Below are 19718 nucleotides of genomic sequence, written 5' to 3' on the forward strand. Positions count from 1 at the left end.
GGCATACAAGTCTTCTAAGAATAAAATAAGCATTAAAAATAATTGAGGGGACTTCCCTGGTGGAGCAGTGGTTAGGAGTCTCCTTGCCAATTCAGGGGACACAGGTTCGATCCCTGGTCCGGGAGGATCCCACATGATGCGGAGCAACTAAGCCCACAACTACTGAGTCTGTGCACCACAACTACTGAAGCCCGTGCGCTAGAGCCCATGCTCTGCAACAACAGAAGCCACTGCAATAAGAAGCCCACGCACCAGAACGAAGAGTATCCCCTGCTCGCTGCAACTAGAGAAAGTCCACGTGCAGCAACAGACCCAACGCGGAGGAAAAAAAAAAAAAATTGAATCTTTGAAATATGCATTTGCTGTCTCTTCTTTTGTTAGGGAAGTGGTATAGCTTAGTAGAAAGAACCCAGGATTCTGAGATAGAAGAAGAAAATGGACACGTTATTTAACTTTTCTGGTTCCTAGTTTTATGTTTGTTAAATAAAGACCTTCAAGTAACTAGAAAATTTCTCAGGTTTCTTCCAACCCTGGAATCCAATGAAGTTTGAATAGCATGCTTTAAACACACACATACAAACACACACACACACTTTATTTATTTGAATGAATACTACTACTATTAAACAATTTTTTTTTTTTTTTCCGGTTCGCGGGCCTCTCACTGTTGCGGCCCCTCCCGCTGCGGAGCACAGGCTCCGGACGCGCAGGCCCAGCGGCCATGGCTCATGGGCCCAGCCGCTCCGCGGCATGTGGGATCCTCCTGGACCGGGGCACGAACCCGTGTCCCCTGCATCAGCAGACGGACTCTCAACCACTGTGCCACCAGGGAAGCCCTAAACTATTTTTAATAACTATGGGTCTTGGAGCATATTTGCATGAAATGAATAGAAACGTACTGAATTTACTCAAGTAAAAATTCTTTTTTCTTTTTGAGAAGTTGTGTCATGTAGAACAAGAATGTAAAAAATATACATGTATGAATACATATTAAAAATAACTGTAAAGTAACCACCACCCAGACTAAGAAATAGGAAACTGCCATACCTTAGAAGCCCCTTGTTTGCACCTCTCTGAACACATCTCTCTCCCTCGCCTACAGAGGTAACTGTTATACTGCTTTTTTGAGAAAATCATTCTCTTGTTATTCTTTACAGATTTTACCATCTATATAGGTGGTGTTAAATCATATGTTATTTTTAAAAGAGTTGTATTATAAAAATAACATTTTGCAGTTCCCAAAGAAACCAGGAACAACTAAGCCATAGGAAGGACAGGAATCAATACATTTTGGCACTCTCAGTATCAAGATTTAGAGACCTTTGTTCTAGTGCTCTACCAATTAATGTGCCTCAGCTATTAAAGTATTGAAATAGAAAATCTTATTAGCTGAAATGGCTTTTTTCTCCTTTCAGATGTCTACCTCTGATCCAATCAGCTGAGGCTGGGGAGATGGCAACATAGTAGAAAAAGGGCAGCCACAGTAGTCCCAGTCATTTATTCAAAGGTTATATACACTGTTCAGGAAATAGCTAGATACAATGAATAATTCAGTCAATGATGATGTCACTTTATTTATTTATTTATTATTTATTTTTTGCCTGTGTTGGGTCTTCATTGCTGTGCGCGGGCTTTCTCTAGTTGCAGCAAGCGGGGGCTACTCTTCGTTGCAGTGCGTGGGCTTCTCATTGCAGTGGCTCCTCTTGTTGCGGAGCACAGGCTCTAGGCGCGCAGGTGTCAGTAGTCGCAGCATACAGGCTCAGTGCATGGGCTCTAGGGCGTGTGGGCTTCAGTAGTTGTGGCTCGCGAGCTCTAGAGCGCAGGCTCAGTAGCTGTGGCACATGGGCTTAATTGCTCCGTGGCACATGGGGTCTTCCTGGACCGGGGATTGAACTTGTGTCCCCTGCATTGGCAGGCAGATTCTTCACCACTGTACCACCAGGGAAGTCCCGATGTCACTTTAAACAAGTCTGAACTACCATTGGCTTTATTTTCTCATCAATAAATACTGTATTTCACATTCTGTTATAAAATATCTTCAGATCTCTAAGAGAAAAAAATGCTAACCTTAATTCTGTTAATTTGGCATAGGAAATAATTTTCCTTCTTATTATTTTATTTAATTATTACTAGATGTTTCTTGGGTGTCTGTGTTGCCCCTTAATGGAGAAATTCATTGAATCTCACCCAGTGCTGCTCTGCACTGGGCTTGTGCTCTCTAGCCAGGCCCATATCTTCTTCTTTTCCCAAACCAATTAAGAATATCAAATGCCACTTGTTCAATAACAAATGTGATGGAATTAAATGCAATCTTTTCTTTTTACCATATAATTTTAAACATAAATTGTGTATTAACGATGCAGATCATTGATTCTACCCATCCTCTATTTCTAAAAGATTCTGACTCTTGCCTCCATCACAATAGAGCCCTTGCTGGCCTGTTTGTACAATGTGATCCCACCCCTCCCCTGGACTTAGGCAAGTAAGCAAAGGGCAGACACTTGGCTGGCCCAAGGAGGTGCACCCTATTTTGTAGCTAAACCAATCAAATCCTCCTTTTTGAACATTTGAGAAAGGAGACACAGAAACCTAGGGAGTGGTTAGCTGCATCATTTTCATAGGGGAGCTGGAAAAGGTGACTGCCCTGTTCCCACCCTTGCTTTCTCCTTGAATTCTGTAAGATCAGTATTTCTTAAATCACAGATCAAGAGTATAATAAACACTTGAACTAATTTGAGTAGGTTACTTGAAATAAAACTTGTTCTAAAACAAATAGAAAAAAATTTTAAATACTTTTTCCTTTTAAAAAAACTAAGTTATTTCCTAAAACAGTAGTTCTCAAATTTGAGCGTGCATCAGAATCAGCTGGAGGCTTGTTAAAGCACAGATTGCTGGGTCCCGTCCCAGAATTTCTGATTCAATATATCTGGGATGGGGGTGGGGCATATAATTCACATTTCTAACAAGCTCCCAGATGATGCTGATATTCCTGGTCCAAGGACCACTCCTTGAGAAACAGTGCCCTAGAAATAATCATCTAAGATGACCACAGCTAACAAGACTTTTTTTTTTAAACCAAAAATTAAGATTCTTCAGAAGAGTGCAATAGTTATGAGTTCATACCCTGGATGAAGCCAGATAACCTAGATGCAAATCCTGGCTCTGCCACTTACAAAGTGGGTAAACTTGGGCAAGATACTTAACCTTTCTCTGCCTCTTCATCTGTAAAGTAGATAGTCTAATAGATAATACCATTAGACAGCCTAGCACTATACAATTCCAGGAATCCCATTCATATAGACTACAACATGAATAGCATCACCTAGAATTGTGCAAAGGGGTCATCCTGTTAGGAGTACTTACCTCATGGAGTTGTGATGATTAAGATCATTGTGAGGATTAAAAGAAGCGGAATGCATATGAAGGGTTTAGAACAGTGCCAGCACATGGTAAGGATTCATTAGGTACTAACTATTAGAAAATGGTCCACATTTTGGCTATGCAAAGAAAATACTGAACACATTGTCATGGTAACTGTATCTTTAGTTAAGAATTAAAGGAGTTCAGGTACCACTGTGCAGGTGTAGTAGATTAAAAAAAATTTTTTTTAAGAGTCGTGTGCTTTGGAGAGCAATTAAGTGGCAAAAGAATGACCCTGATTCTTCCAGGACACAAAACTATCTTTTACCCTCTACACATAACTAGCATAAAATAAAAGTAAACAAATAGTCACTGCTATCCCTAACTTATATTTTAATTCCTGAAACATTAATTCTCTGATTATCAAGAGGTAGTTAGTATAGATTGGACCCTAATGGTTTTAAAAATTAAGTCAATTCATTTCTCCAACATACTGTGTTCTGACTTAAAATATTACTGAAGGGCATAGGTGATAAAGTGCACAATTTTATTTGATAAGATAAGAAACTGCTTTAAGCAAGGAAATTTTTAAAAAAACAAAGTTGTATTTGGAACTGTAGGAATAGTACAAGCCAGGTGAACTTGGTGCCATAAGAAAAGTCCTTTTTATTTATTATTTTTATTTAAAAATTTTTTGGGCTGTTCCGTATGGCATGCAGGATCTTAGTTCCCTGACCAGGGATTGAACCCCTGCCCCCTGCAGTGGAAGTGCAAAGTCTTCACCACTGGACCGCCAGGGAAGTCCCTAAGAAAAGTCCTTTGAGACATGCATGTGAATGTTCATGGCAATATTATTCATAAGAGCCAAAACCTAGAAACAATCCAAATGTCCATCAACTGGTGAATGGATAAACAAAATGTGATATATTGGTTATCTATTGCTATGACCAAATCACCCCAAAACGTAGTGGCTAAAAACAACAAATGTTTATTTTCTCACCATTCTTGTGAGAAATCAAAGGGTCAGGAATCTGGATCTTGCTTTGTTGGTAACTCTAGCTTAGTCTCTCCTAAGGTTGCAGTCAAGGTGCTGGCCAGGGTTGCAGTCTCATCTGAAGACTCAGCTGCAGAGGAGGGGTATCTGCTTCCATGCTCACTCATGTGGTGTTAGCAGGCCACAGGTTCTCATTGGCTATTGGCCAGAAACATCAGTTCCTTGCTATGTGGACCTCTCTATAGAGCTGCTCACAACATGGCAGCTCAGAATGAGGGATTCAAGAAAGAGAGAGAGAATGAGAGCCCCCAAGATGGAAACCATAGTCTTTTTATTTTAAATTCTAACCTAATTAGATTTTAACCTAATCTCAGGAGTGACAGCCCACTACATTCTGTTCATTAGGAGTGAGTTACTAGGTCCAGCCCATACTCAATGGGAAAGAATTACACAGGGGCATGCAAACCAGGAGGCAGGGATCATTGAGGGCCATCTTAGAAGCTGCAACCAATGTGGTACATCCATACAATGGTACTATTCAGCAATAAAAAGGAACAAACTACAGGGATATGCTACAAATGGATGAACCTCAAACATTTTAGGCTAAGTATAAGAAGTCAGGCATAAAAGACCACATTCTGTATGTTTCTATTATTTGACATTCTGAAAACACAAAATTATAGAAACAGAAAATTATATAAACTCTGTATATTTACTAAAAATCATTAAATAAATACTTACAAAAAAGATGGCATGGGATACAAAACAACTAGCCTGTACGTTTCCAAAAATGTCAATATCATGAAAGGCAGAAGGTATTATGTCAGATTAGAAGAAACTAAAAAGTCATGACAACCAACTGTAATGCATGATCCTGGATTGGATCCTGAATGTGGCAGTGGAGGGCATGGGAGAGATGCCATAAGGACATAAGGAAAATTGGAGAAATTACATATGGCCTGTAGATTAGATAAGAGTATTGTATCAATATTAAACGTTCCAAATAATTGTCCTGTGGTTATGTAGGAGAATGCCCTTGTTCTTAATAAATACATGCTCTTTAGGGTGAAGTTGCATGTTTTCTGCAACTACCTCTCAACTGGTTCAGGAAAAAAAATTGTATGTATAAAGAGAATGTGGAAGAGTGAGAGCAGGGGCTTCCCTGGTGGCACAGTGGTTAAGAATCTGCCTGCCAATGCAGGGGACACAGGTTCGATCCCTGGTCCGGGAAGATCCCACATGCCGCGGGGCAACTAAACCCGTGCACCACAACGACTGAACCCGCACTCTAGAGCCCACGAGCCACAGCTACTGAAACCTGCACACCAAGATCCCGTGCTCCGCAACAAGGGAAGCCACTGCAATAAGAAGCCCGGGCGCCACAACAAAGAGTAGCCCCCACTTGCCGCAACTAGAGAAAGCCCGTGGCAGCAACGAACACCCAATGCAGCCAAAAATAAATAAATAAATATTTTTTAAAAATGAGAGCAAATGTAATTAATTGTTAACAATTGGTGAATCTGGGTGAAGGGTACATGAGAATTCTTTGTACTCCTTTTGCAACTCTTTTGTAAATTTAAAATTATTTCAAAATAAGAAGTTAAATAAAACAAATCTTTGAATGAAATTCTCCCTCTGTCCCTTAGCTTCCAGCCAGGATCAAATACAATTACCAGTACAAACAGAAAAATCAACAGAAGAAAAAAGAAAACAAATGATTTTTGACCTATTACTTATCAGGTACTATTTTTCTTTGTTTTATTTAATTCTTCTAATGCACTTGGAGCAGTGGTTCTTGGCCTCATCTGTACATTACAATCACCTAGGGATTTTAAAACTCCTTGTACCCTGGCAAAAACCACACCGATGAGGTTAAAAGCTCTGGGGGGGCTTCCCTGGTGGTGCAGTGGTTGAGAGTCCGCCTGCCGATGCAGGGGACACGGTTCGTGCCCCGTCCGGGAGGATCCCACATGCCGCGGAGCGGCTGGGCCCATGAGCCATGGCCGCTGAGCCTGCATGTCCGGAGCCTGTGCTCCGCAACGGAAGCTCTGGGGATCGGACCCCGTCATCAGTATTTTTAAAGTTCTCCAGGTGATTCCATTGTGCAGCCAAGGTTCAGACCACTGTCTTGGACATAAAGCTTTATCATCTCCCTCTTAGAATCGTAAAAGTTGAGGCCCAGGGAGATTTTGTAACTTGCCCAGCTTGCAAAAGTGGAAGAGGGGGTAGATGGACATGGGTACACAGAAAAGAAGCGGCATCCATGTGACCCCATTTTCAGGTTCTTACCACCTCACCTTCTGGCCCTCTTGGGTCTTCACCTGGCTTTCCCAAGTGTGGTCTTCAGACAAGGAGCTGAGTTGGATGCTGCAAAATACAATCAGACTTGCTGTGGATTTTAAGGAACTTATAAAATGAACACAAATATATAAAAGGTAGTTAATATTTATAGAAAAATTGTATAAAAGCACATAACTGCTTTGTGAGAGGGTGAAATCTGGTGATGAGAGTAAATTCAATCCAGAAAGTCTTCTTTGATAAGTGGTCAAGAAAGAGAAATTTACATCTCTAGACATTCCTTCTCATAACATATCTCCTTTCAAAACAGACAAAACAGACCTTTTTATTTTAATTGTTAAATAAGAAATTTCGAAAAGACTTCACTCCAAATTTAGAATAGTTACATATGCTTCCTTTAAGCCATGCTTCTCAATAACCTGTAAATCACTAGAAAGAATTATGTCTCATTTTAATTTAGTCCCATCTATTAATTTTTCATATCGCTGAACAGATAATATTCTTGTAATAAACCTTAATTGTTGCTTCTCCTAGGTTTCCCAAACATTTAGAAAATAAGCCTTTTCAAGTGCTATTTAAGCTGAAGAGGAGGAAATTTGACCCACAGTTTATCACTTAGCTCTTTAGCATACTAATATGACTACAATTTGCATTTGACTAGGGGGTTGTTTTTTCACTCTTGTAATCTTGTTGGCAGAATACCACAATTTTTGGTTGACTTTTAAAACAAATTGTCTGTCTACTCTAGGGAAATAAGGTGGTGTTAATACAAGAAGCTTGGAAGTTAATTAATTGCTCTGAAACAATTCCATGTTGGTTTAGCCTCTTAGGTGGTGTTATTTGCACAGCTCTCGCTAATGCTAATGATCAATTCACATTGGCATTTAAACAAAATCAACCCTAAGACATTTCTCACACTTCCTAATGAATGATTCTTTTTTTCTTAGTCTCAAGTTATCTAGTCCTGTGGCGATCTAGGATAGCTCTTTTACTTTGATAAGTAAAGTGTGGCTGAGACTTTCCAATAGCTTTTTCAGGTAACTAATTCAGAATGAACTAGCTCTTTTCTAGCTGCTTACCCTTCAAAGAATTTACTTTATGGATACACATAGGAAGGAAATTAACTGCACTGTGTTGAGGCAATCTTACTGGTATCAAGATTTTTTTTTTAATATATTTATTATTTATTTATTTACTTTTGGCTTCATTGGGTCTTCATTGCTGCGCGTGGGCTTTCTCTAGTTGAGGTGAGCGGGAGCTACTCTTCACTGTGGTGCATGGGCTTCTCCTTGCGATGGCTTCTCTTGTTGCGGAACATGAGCTCTAGGAGCGCGGGCTTCAGTAGTTGCAGCATGTGGGCTCGGTAGTTGTGGCTCGTGGGCTCTAGAGCGCAGGCTCAGTCATTGTGGTGCACGGGCTTAGTTGCTCCATGGCCTGTGGGATCTTTCCAGACCAGGGCTCGAACCCATGTCCCTCGTATTGGCAGGTGGATTCTTAACCACTGCGCCACCAGGGAAGTCCCTCGAGATTTTTATTATTAAAAAAAGTAATTAAATATTCTAAGTAATAACATGTTATTCTAAAATAGTCTAAAAATATTTTAGAAATCCTGTAGTAAAAAGCACATTAACTGTAGAGAGAGGCAGGATATCTCTGGTGTAATGATGCCATTACTTTTTGTATGTGGTAAAGACTGAATGTTTGTGTCCCCTGAAAATTCATACACTGAAAGCTCATCTCCAGTATGATGGTATTTTGGAGGTGGGGACTCAGGGAGGTAATTAGGTCATGAGGGTGAAGCCCTCATTAATGGGATTAGTGCCCTTATAAAAGAGACCTCCAGAGGGCTGCCTACCCTCTTTGGCCATGTGAGGACACAGCAATCATAATATGGTGGTCTATGAGACAGGAAGTGGGTTCTTACCAGACACTGAATCTGCTAGCACCTAGATTTTGGAATTCCCAGCCTTCAGAACCATGAGAAATACATTTCTGTTGTTCAAGCTACCCAGTCTATGGTATTCTGTTATAGCTGCTTGAATGAACTAAGACAGTATGTGTACAAGAAAACCAGTGTAAGGAGATAGATATAGATATATAGATGTAGGTATAAATATGTATAGGTATATTTATTGGACAATTGTATATATTTACTGGAAATTATATATATAATACATATGTGTAAAATATACATGGAGAGAAACATTTATTTCCTTTTAGGAGACAAGCAAATATTCATTAGGTCCCTGAGCCCAGCTGGTAAGATTGTTTTGGTTAGATGAAAGAGTGTCCATTTCAGTGCCCCACTATATACCTGGGTAACAGGTTTGCATCAGATTTCTCTCTCCTGGGACAAAGTGCCTAATACACTCCTTTACAGTGGACAAAGGACTTAAAATATCTGTCAGTTAGGAGTCTAAAATAATTAATTAGTAGTGATAGAATTTCTGGAATGCAGACAAGAGGGAGGAAGGAGAATAAGAAGAATGACACTAAGAGTTACCAAGCACCTACTATATGCAGGACACTATGGTAAACACACTTAACCTATGTTGTCCTATTTCATCCTCTCAGCAGCTGTGAGACAGAGGTACCAACTTCCCCACCTGAAAAATGGTGGAGGTTTAATAACTTTCTGAACATGATAAAGTGATAGAGTGGAGATTCACTTGTACAAAGGATTTGAAGAGTTCTATCCATTTCAAAGTCTGCTTTCTTTTCACTACATCATGCTGCTTTCAGAGTGAAAGAAGGTTCAGGGACTCTCCTGGCAGTCCAGCAGTTAAGACTCTTCACTTCCACCACAGGGGGCACAGGTTCTACCCCTGGTAGGGGAACTAAGATCCCACATCCTGCATGATGTGGCCAAAAAAAGTAAAAACAAAACAAAAACAAAAAAAACAAAGGTTCAGTAAATTCTGATAAAAAAACAAATCTAAAAATTTGATACCCTGTGGAGGGAAACACAACAAGTTTTGGGAGTAGATATGGCAAAAAAGGCATATTGCTCAGGACATGGGAGGAGAAGACTAGAAGATAGCTAGAAATAGAGAACAGAAGGAGAGTGAAGACTTTTCAAGGACCCAGGACGAAGAATCGAATGTGCTTGGGTAACTGACTAGGCTAAAAACTCTCAGTATAGATTTCTTCTAAGTTGAACAAAGATGAACTGTGAACCTGTATATGCTTACCTCTATGCAGCTATGGTTTTCAAAGAATAGTTTATCACTTGTAGTGGATTCAAGAAGATTAGCCTGTATTTGTTGCTGTCATTGAGAATTTAGTAAGAGGAGGAATGTAAGAAAAATGAGGGCATTTCTCTAAGATATACACAGGGGAATGAAATTATTGGAGCCACAGGTGTGTGGATCTGCATCTTAACTGGTTATTACCAAAGTTGGGGAGAATAGCTTTTCCTAGAAAGTCACTCCAAGAATATATTCTGACCTCTCTAGGGGAGGAAAAGTGTTATTCAACCCAAGTTCATGTGCCCAACATATGGTGAGGCCAAACCAACCAAAACATCGAAGTTTGGAGCAGAGAAAGGTTTATTGCAAGGGGAACAGGCTGCTTATGCTCAAAAAGCCCAAACTCCATGACGGTCTTTGGGGGAGAGTTTTTATAGGCAAAATTTGCGGGGAGGACTACAGGGTGTATGACCTTCCTCTGATTGGTTGGTGGTAAGTTAACAGGGTGGTGTTCCAAGAATCTCAATCATCAGCCTTCTGATTCCAACCAGTCTGGATTCCCTGTGCTTATGCTCAGCCTGAAGTTACCATCCTCCACCTGGGGGCCTTAGTTCCTATAGGAACTCAGAGATAAATATCAGATTGCTATACATATCCCCCAAGGAGGAACCAGAACCCTGCCCCATAGTTGCACTATTGTTTCTTGACTGCCTTTCTTTTGTTTCTTCATTCCCTCACTTTCCTAATTAGTAACCATTTGAATCTGCCCTTTGGAACTCAGGGAAGGCCTAGGAGGCTGGAAGCCTTTTTCCCACAAACAAGAAATGTTGGACACAGAAAGTCTTTTGTACCAGGTAGGGCCCCACAGGGTCCTGCTTGGTTTCAAAAGGAAACTGACTTCAGTCTAACAACAATTCACCAATCTCTTCAAGAACCCATTATGAATGTGGCATTGGATTCTGGAAGGTGCCGATAAATCTTCAGAATGTCTCCTGCCTTTGAGGAGCTGATTATATGATGTGGAGCTAGAGCATAGACCTCTGAAACACTAAATACCCATCATAGATGCTGAGTATATGTGAGGGGCTGCCTCGGGAAGTCAGGGGTTGGAGAGGGGTGTTGATAAGGAAGGCCTCCTGAGGGACTGGAGCAGGGCCTTGAAGGCCAGGGAGGTGAGAGAAATTTGGTCAGGGCAAAGAAGAGAAGGAAAGAGAACCAGGTGGGAATATCCAGGCTTGGATCTTCTGAGTCCTGATACATACATATGATATCCACACCAATATATATACAATATGTGCATGAGTGTGAGTATGGCTATATTTCTTTACACTTTAAAAGTACATTACACTTATATTAGTGATAGGTATAAGTTAATACAACCACTCTGAAGAGCCATTTGGTAATATCCAGATAATTTGCAGCCTTTGTTCCAACAATTTTATTCCTAGGTATATATCCCAGAGAAAGTCCCCCTTATGTGCTCAGGGGGATATGAATAGAATGGTCATTGCATGTTTTTAACAACAAGATATTAGAGCCAACTTACATGTCAATTTATAGGAAAATGAGTAAAAAGAATGCAGCATATTCATCCACTGGAATATCTATGATACAACAGTTAAAATCAATGAAATGGAGCTATATACACAAACATGAATAAAACTCAAAAACAATGATAAGGGATAAAAGCAAATTGCAGAGTATATTCAGAATGATATTCATATAAAGTTTTAAAAACATGCAAAACAGTCCTATATGTCACATATATGTAGTAAAAATATACTACACTACTACCTGTCAGTGTGGTAAAAAATAAAAATAACCTTCGTGGTAGTGGTAACCCCTGACAGTGACAAAGTTTAATACAACTGGGAAAGGGCCTTCACCAATTTGTGTAATAATTTATTTTTTAAACGGTGTAATAGGTCCATGGGTGCTTATTTTGTTGATCTCTAACATTTTGTATGCCTGTAATGTTTCAACTTAAAAACATTAGAAGAGGTAAAAAGAAGACCAAAAAGATACACAGTGAAATGCTTAATAGTATTTGTTGAGATTATAATGCAGATTAAATTTTCTTCTTCATTTTCTATATTTTTTAAAATAAATATATCATTTTTATTTAAAGTTTTATAGATGAAAACAACTTTTAAAAACAGATGCATTACAGAGCCATGCCATTTTGCAAGGGCCTAGAATAGTGACCGGTGTATATTAAAGTCTCAATAAATATTTACTGAATGAATGAATGAATGAAATGAATGGATGAATAATTGAGACCTTAGCAATACAGGCCGGTAGGGAGGAAGAGAAAGTAGGAATGGTGGAGGCAGGCAAGTGCCTGAGGCAGATCCTATATGGTACAACATACAGTGGCCATATTCCTATTCCTAAGGAGTAGAAGCAATTCAGGTATAATGAGGTTGGGCAGAGGCAGAAATGTTAACCTGATCACTTTTCCCCACTCTCAACTAACTATTCCTACCTTCCTTCTCTTTCTCACCTACCTGTGTTGCTGAGATTCAATCCTAGCACCTAAGCCTACCTATCACCATCTGTAGGACAAGTGGGAATGTTTGTATATAAATGGCATCCATGGTCTAAACAGCTAGCCTAGGTAACCTGGGTTGTATCTAGACATGGAATGGATAAAAGCCAGTTAATTTGCACTAGTATTGTCTCTGTTTGGGCCGCTATAACAAAGTATCAAGGATTGGGTGACTTATAAACAACAGAAATTTATTTCTCACAGTTTTGGAGGCTGGAACTCCAAGATCAGGGTGCCAGCATGGACAGGTTCTGGTGAGAGCCCTCTTCTGGGTTGCAGACTGCTGACTTCTTATTGCATCTTCATACAGCAGAAGGGGCAAGGGAGCTCTTTGGGGTCCCTTTTATAAGGGCACTGATCCCATTCATGAAAGCTCCACCCTCATGACCTAATTATCTCCCAAAGGTCCCACTGGCTAATGTTGTTACTTTAGGAGTTAGAATTTCAACATGAATTTTGGGGGGACACAAACATTCAGTCCATAATAAGCATCAAACCCTCAAAGTATTATCTCAAATATTTCATCAAGCTGGGGCTGAGGCACCATAGAGAGATTATATGGATTCAGTAATACATTCCCTTGCTTTAAATGAGTCCATATTTTTATTTGTACCAAAGTTCTTATACACCCAAGCAGAATTATATACCACTTGGTAAGAGTCTGCTTATTAAACTGATGAACAAGGTAATTCTTTGGGCTTAGGCTATCTGAGGAAAATACAACATGAATCTGCACAGAAAATAGCAGTAATCTTCTAAGTACAGACAAGTCAATTGTATTTGTTGTGCGCTAACAGAAAGACTCCTGGGTTTTAGTAGATAGCCCACTATATAATCATCCTGGCTGAATAGGCTCAGATACTTTGTTTTGAAGGGAGTGCAGAAATCCTGCAGGTTTAATTGCCAATAAATCAGCATGACCTCCACTCCCTGGCACTCCTTTTCTACAATGATCTTTTCAACCAGGAAATGAAGAGATGGATTTTACAGTGTGTGTGTGTACTGCCTATGGTAAGATAACAGAATTATACTTGCCATTTTCTCCATTACAGGCTATGCTAGATAATGAAGGACTCTATTAATGACATGTTCTGTTTGCTTTAGGTTATTTTCATCTTGTATTGTAGTTACTTCTTTTTGTTATTATGGAGAGCTGTCTTTCTTTTTAAAAAAAGAAACTTCTATCATTAATTCAATATTTTACCATCACCAGAGATTTTATTCCCCAGTTAATTCACAAGAATTTGCATTAAAATATTCTGGATCACTCAAAAAGCTATTCACGAACTGATTGAATTGGATGTTACTCTTAGCTGATTTTCAGATTTGGTTTAAATAGCTATTTTAAATTAATATTTCCAATTCACGACTATAACCAATACAGACATTTTAACACTCATCCATACCCAATGTAACATAAACCTGCTGTTTGCACTGTTGAATTGTTTGTATGTTGACGTTTATTTTAGTTTGAATGAATAATATTCTGTGGTAGATATTTATTTAGATTTTTATACGAACACTATAAGAAAACATCAAAATTTAAAACTATTAAATAGTAGGTTCCACTTTGTGCTTAATTTCGGAGTGCTACTGCTACCTATTCTGAATTTAGGATGATGCTTTTCTTGCCTGACCACAGGGTGTTGGACCAGATGATTCCTTGAAGCTCTGTCTAGCTCTAAGATCTCTGATGCAACCTGCTGGGTCAGGACACCACCTTATTATGGGCTGTGTGCTGGACAATATTGTTGTGCTTTAAATATACATTTAAAAATGTTTTAAGGGGCTTCCCTGGTGGCGCAGTGGTTGAGAGTCCGCCTGCCAATGCAGGGGACACGGGTTCATGCCCTGGTCTGGGAAGATCCCACATGCCACGGAGCAGCTGGGCCCGTGAGCCATGACCGCTGAGCCTGCGCGTCTGGAGCCTGTGCTCCGCAACGGGAGAGGCCACAACAGTGAGAGGCCCGCGTACCACAAAAAAAAAAAAAATGTTTTAAGAGTGAGAAGATTCTGGGATGATGGCAGCAGTGACATAGTTTTTTAATCTTTCCAAATCCCCATATTACAATACCTAGAGCCACTAGATAGCAAAACCAAAAACATTTGTCATAAAATTAGATGATAAGGTATCCCCAGAAAACCCAAACTACAAGCAAATGAGAACAAGCCACTAAAATCCACAAGACCTTCCATTTGTGTGGGAGAAAGCATAGGAAAGCAATAGGGCCTCTGATGCACCTGAAAACAGAGTAGAAAAAATAGCCAATAGATATTTACTGGAAAGGCAAAAGACCAATTTGTGAATAGCAGTTGAAATTGGGAGGTGTTTCCCCTACTCCAATGGCAGATGAATGTGAGAGGCCTACAGGGAGGATGGAAGGGACTAGAACAAATTGGTCTCAATAAGCTTATGAAATTACCAGCTAGGGCTCCCTTCCAGAATAGAGCCTGACCCAGCCTTCTGAGAGTAGAATCAAAATTAATCAAGATAAAGGCAATATAGACAAAGGAAAGAGAAGAACCACAGGCAGGACATCTCAGGAAGCAAGCAGTTAACACTTTTTAACCCTTCATGGAAACAAAAGAGGGAGCTCTGTGAGGTTAGCAAAGCTACCCTGAACCATGCCTCCTTCTAAAAATTCAGAAATCTCTTTTCACATAAAAATCGACAATAAATTAGTTACTATACCAAAAAAAGGGGGAGGGGAAAATAAGGAGCAGAATGACATCACTTCCAACAGTGAAAGGACATCAGAAACATGTGTCCACAGAATACATCGAGACCATAAGCTTTAATTTGACAATAATCTAAAAGCTATTAAGAAAAACAATCTAAATGATATTGACATGAAAAAAACATATCACATTTTATTTTAAATGTAAAATTAAAAATAAAAAATCATTTTAGAAATGAAGTCTTAACTAAAAAGAACACAAGAGAACATATAAATAATATCTTAAGGGAAATAAAAGATGAAAAGAGTAAGAATTTTTCAAATGAAAAAGAAGTTAAAAGATTTGGAAACAAGTCAAGAGAAAGTGACAAATTAAAGGCAACAAAGATCCAACATATAGATAAAAGGAAGTCCTCAAAAAAGAAATCAAAGTGAAGGAACAAGTCAAATACTAAAAAACATAATTCAAGAAAACTTTGCTGAAATAATAAAGAAAAAATAACTTAAATTACATGTTGAAAGAGTACACCATGTATCTGAGAGTATTCACCAGGACAACCCCAAGACATAATTTAGTAAAATTAATGGACTTTAAAGAAAAAAGGAAAAAATCCTTTAGATATATAGGCAAAAGGAACATGGGATTTATATGACAAACACAATGAGATTATCATCAGACTTGTCAACACTTTATGCCAGACAGAAATGGAGTAACATATTTAAGGCACTCAAAGAAAACAAATGAGAATCAAGGATAAACTGCAAAGCTGACCATCAAGTATAAAAAGCACAGACAAGTCTTTATCAACATGCAAGAACTCTGAGAATATCACTCTCATTTTCTCACTGAGGAGTCTATTAGACAACAACCTTTGGACAATCAAACTGACTAAAGAGACATTGCTATTAGGCCTGCTAATGAGCATTAAACAAATAATTACGTGTACAACTAGGATTAAATAAGGATTAAAAGGGATAGTATGGTATGTAATGGCTCTCTGACAATGTAGATACAGTACAACTACTAAAATTGGGAGGAGAATGGGGAGAGGAATATGGGAAAAATTTTTGTCTGTTCTCAGTAATTCTATTTGTATTTTTCTGAGCCTGTGATGTATATAAAGCAGGGTAATATAAATAGCAGTTATGGAATATTTGAATTCTATCTTACCCTCTGCCCTTGAGTACCAGCATTTTCAGTGTGGAAGACTAAATATAGGAGGGGTTACATAGAAAAACCTACTGTCCTGAATTTGAATTGAAAATATCAATATTAACTTAGAGGTATTTTATGTTTAAAATGTATGTTTTTCTGTAGCTGTGTGTTGTTTTATAATAGAAAGGTTTTTCATGTCTCCATCCACTGAAGAGGCCTAGAAACCGTGACAAATCCTGTAGTCATGAGCATACCTAGCAGCCAGATTGTGATCTTGAAAATATCATTTCTCCCTAAAAGAAACCTGTGCTTCTCGGGGAAATGGGTGCTTTCAGCTCTTGGGTAGTGTATTAGTTTGCTAGGGCTGCTGTAACAAAATACCACAATTGAGTGACTTAAACAAGAGAAATTTATTGTCTCACAGTTCTGGAGGCTAGAAATCCGAAATCAAGGTATTGGCAGGGTTGGTTCCTTCTGAGGGTCATGAGGGAAGGATCTATTCCAGGCCTCCCCTCTTGGCTTGTCATCTTTTCCCTATGTTTCTTCACATTGTCTTACCTCTATATGTGTCTCTCTGTCCAAATTTCCCCCTTTTTTCATAAGGACACTAGTTAGATTAGATTAGATTAGATTAAGGCCCACTCTAATGACCTCACTTTAGCTTAATCACCTCCGTAAAGACCATATCTCCAAATAAAGTCACATTCTGAGGTACTGGGGTTAGGACTTCAACATAAAAAATGGGGGAGGGGGTGCAGTACAATTCAACCTATAGTAGGCAGTAAATATACAGGATAAACTTCAAGTGCCTTGTTATACTAGATAGTGAGGAAGTTATTAAGATTTACTGGGGTCATAGCCAAAGGCCTAGGAGCCAACCTAAAGAAAAGACAGGACAGTTACAATTTGAAGACAATTACAAATTTACAATAAAATTACAATTTTTAATATCTATTAAAGTAGTCAACCTCCTTAAAGTAGAGGTCAATAGAGAGCTAATTCACTCTTGAAAACTGACAGTGCAAAAGAATCAACTATTTATCCTACTTTTCCTATATGAACAGTGCCATTGTGTCTCTTAATAGTAAATGAGGGGAAGCATCTTTTTATAAAAGCATTTGGGCTAATAATTTTAAAAGAAATAACAGATTTAGAGTATCACCATTTTTCAACCCTCAACAAATTAATGGTATAGTCACTGAGCATCAACATGCTGCTGACATCACAAAAGGAGAGACAACCAGATGTGTGCCTCCCAGTGAAAGAAAACATCATCAGCTATTGTCTTAGTCCCCTGGGGCTAATATAACAAGATACCACAGACTGGGTGGCTTATAAACAGCATAAATTTAGTGCTTACAATTCTGGAGGCTGCTAGCATGGTCGGATGAGAACCCTCTTCTGGGTTGCAGACTTATCATTGTATCCTCACATGATGGAAGGCCCTAGGGAGCTCTGTGGGATCTCTTTGATAAGAGTTCTAATCCCATTCATGAAGGCTCCTCCCTCATGACCTAATCACCTCCTTAAGGCCCCACCTATTAATACCATCATTTTGGAGGGTTAGGATTTCAACATATGAATTTAGGGGGGACACAAACATTCAGACCACAGCACCTAGTCTTCCCAGAGGAAGACTTGAATCTAATCATGCCTCTGGACCCAGCAAACAATATAAAGGAAATGAAGACAGAGAAACTTGTTGAACCATGGGTGTACAGTCAGCAGCATTTAGAGTGTAAGAGAGTGTACAGGTTAAGTGATCTGTGTTCTTTAACAGGGTGTAAAGAAAAGTATTGGAGGAGGAACCTATAGATTAAAAGAGACTTAAAAGAAAACATTGCTTAGCAGATAAGACTAAATAATAGTCCAGGAATGTACACTTGGATGTCTTATTACACTTGGGTGATAATACTGTAAAGAAAGCCATGATTGCTATAATGCTCAGAATGGTGGCTACTTTTGTGGAGAGAGGAGGTTATCATTGGAATGAGTATATGGAGGGGCTTTTGGGTGGGGGTGAGGGTTGGCAGAGCTCTATTTCTTGGCTTGGATGGTGATTACAAAAGTGTTTGCTTTGTAATAACTCATTAAGCTACATATTTGTTTTGTGTGTTTTTCTGTACCTGTTTTATTTTTTCAGTAAAAAGTTTGTCTTCTTTTTGTTTTCGTTTTGTTTTGTTTTAAGAACAGTGCAAAACATAAAGAGCTTTAGTAGAGACTTGTGCTGTATGTTGATTTCATTTCAGGACACTTCTCAGTGTCTTCCAAAAAACCTAGTGTGACCACATTTTCCCATTAAATTTAGCAAAGCCTGTTCTTGGCTTAATAGACAAACATACATTTCCGTCTACAACCTGATTTAATAAAAGCATAGAAAGAAAGCAGTGAGAGGCCAGCAAAGTAAAAAAAAAAACAAACATGTTTTACCATCCAACCATATTTCTGCAAAAAGTAATGTTAAGCAAAATTGGGAAAGCATAGGTAGGTATAAGTATGGCAGCATTAGTAGGGTGGTATCATAAAATGTCCCCGAGAAGCTGTAGAATCCCATATTGTTCAAGTTTACAGCTTCACTCCATTCAATTAGACAAACAAAATGGCTTTTATCCGTTTGATCCATTGATCTTTTGACTTTAAGCTACAAAGGAGACAAGTTTACAGGCCTTAAAGACAAATCAGTCTTTAAGTTGTCAGCAAAGATCTCTGAAAGCTAACTTTCCTGAAGTACTAATTAAAGCAAAGAACGAGAGTCCATTGTGTAACCAATAACACATTCCCTGTGACGAGTGATAAGAGGGCCATGATATCCGTATCAGACAGTGTGCAAGTATGTATTGAGCACAGGTTTTCCTATGGAGTCTCAGTTTCACATACGGGGTTGGAGCTCCAAATATATGGTCACCATACTTATTTTACAAAATCGTCCTTTGTCTTCTTTCCTCTAATCTTAATGAAAGCAGGGCTGTACTTGCAAGTAGACCTGACAGATGAATTTAACACATTCTTACAAATTTAAGTTATTTTAACCAGCCCAAGGGAGTTCCCTGGAGGTCCAGTGGTTAAGACTCCATGCTTCCACTGCAGGGGGCATGGGTTCGATCCCTGGTTGGAGAACTAGGATCCCACGAGCTGCGCAGCGTGGCAAATAAATAAATGAATGAATAAATGAATAAATAAACGAACCAGCCCAAGAGGTTCTAAGGATGTGCCTCAAAACCCCCCAAGTTGCCAATGGAGTTGGGGGGGGAGGTTAGTAAGCAGGCAGTTATTTAAATCCTATCAATTATTTGAGGCCCAGCTCAGCATCATCTCTCTGTTTTCCAAGCCATTTAAGAGCATTATAGACTGAACCACTCATAACCTAACTTTCAAGATTATTTTGTCAAAACAATAGTGGTTTTATTGCTACTATCGCGTATTGTCCTCCAACTACTTTATGATTGTTAATTTTGTGTCCCTATCTGGTTACAAGGCTTCCTAAAGGCAGCAATTA

Source organism: Phocoena phocoena, chromosome 14 (genome assembly GCF_963924675.1).
Source record: "Phocoena phocoena chromosome 14, mPhoPho1.1, whole genome shotgun sequence".
Taxonomy (NCBI): Eukaryota; Metazoa; Chordata; class Mammalia; order Artiodactyla; family Phocoenidae; genus Phocoena; species Phocoena phocoena.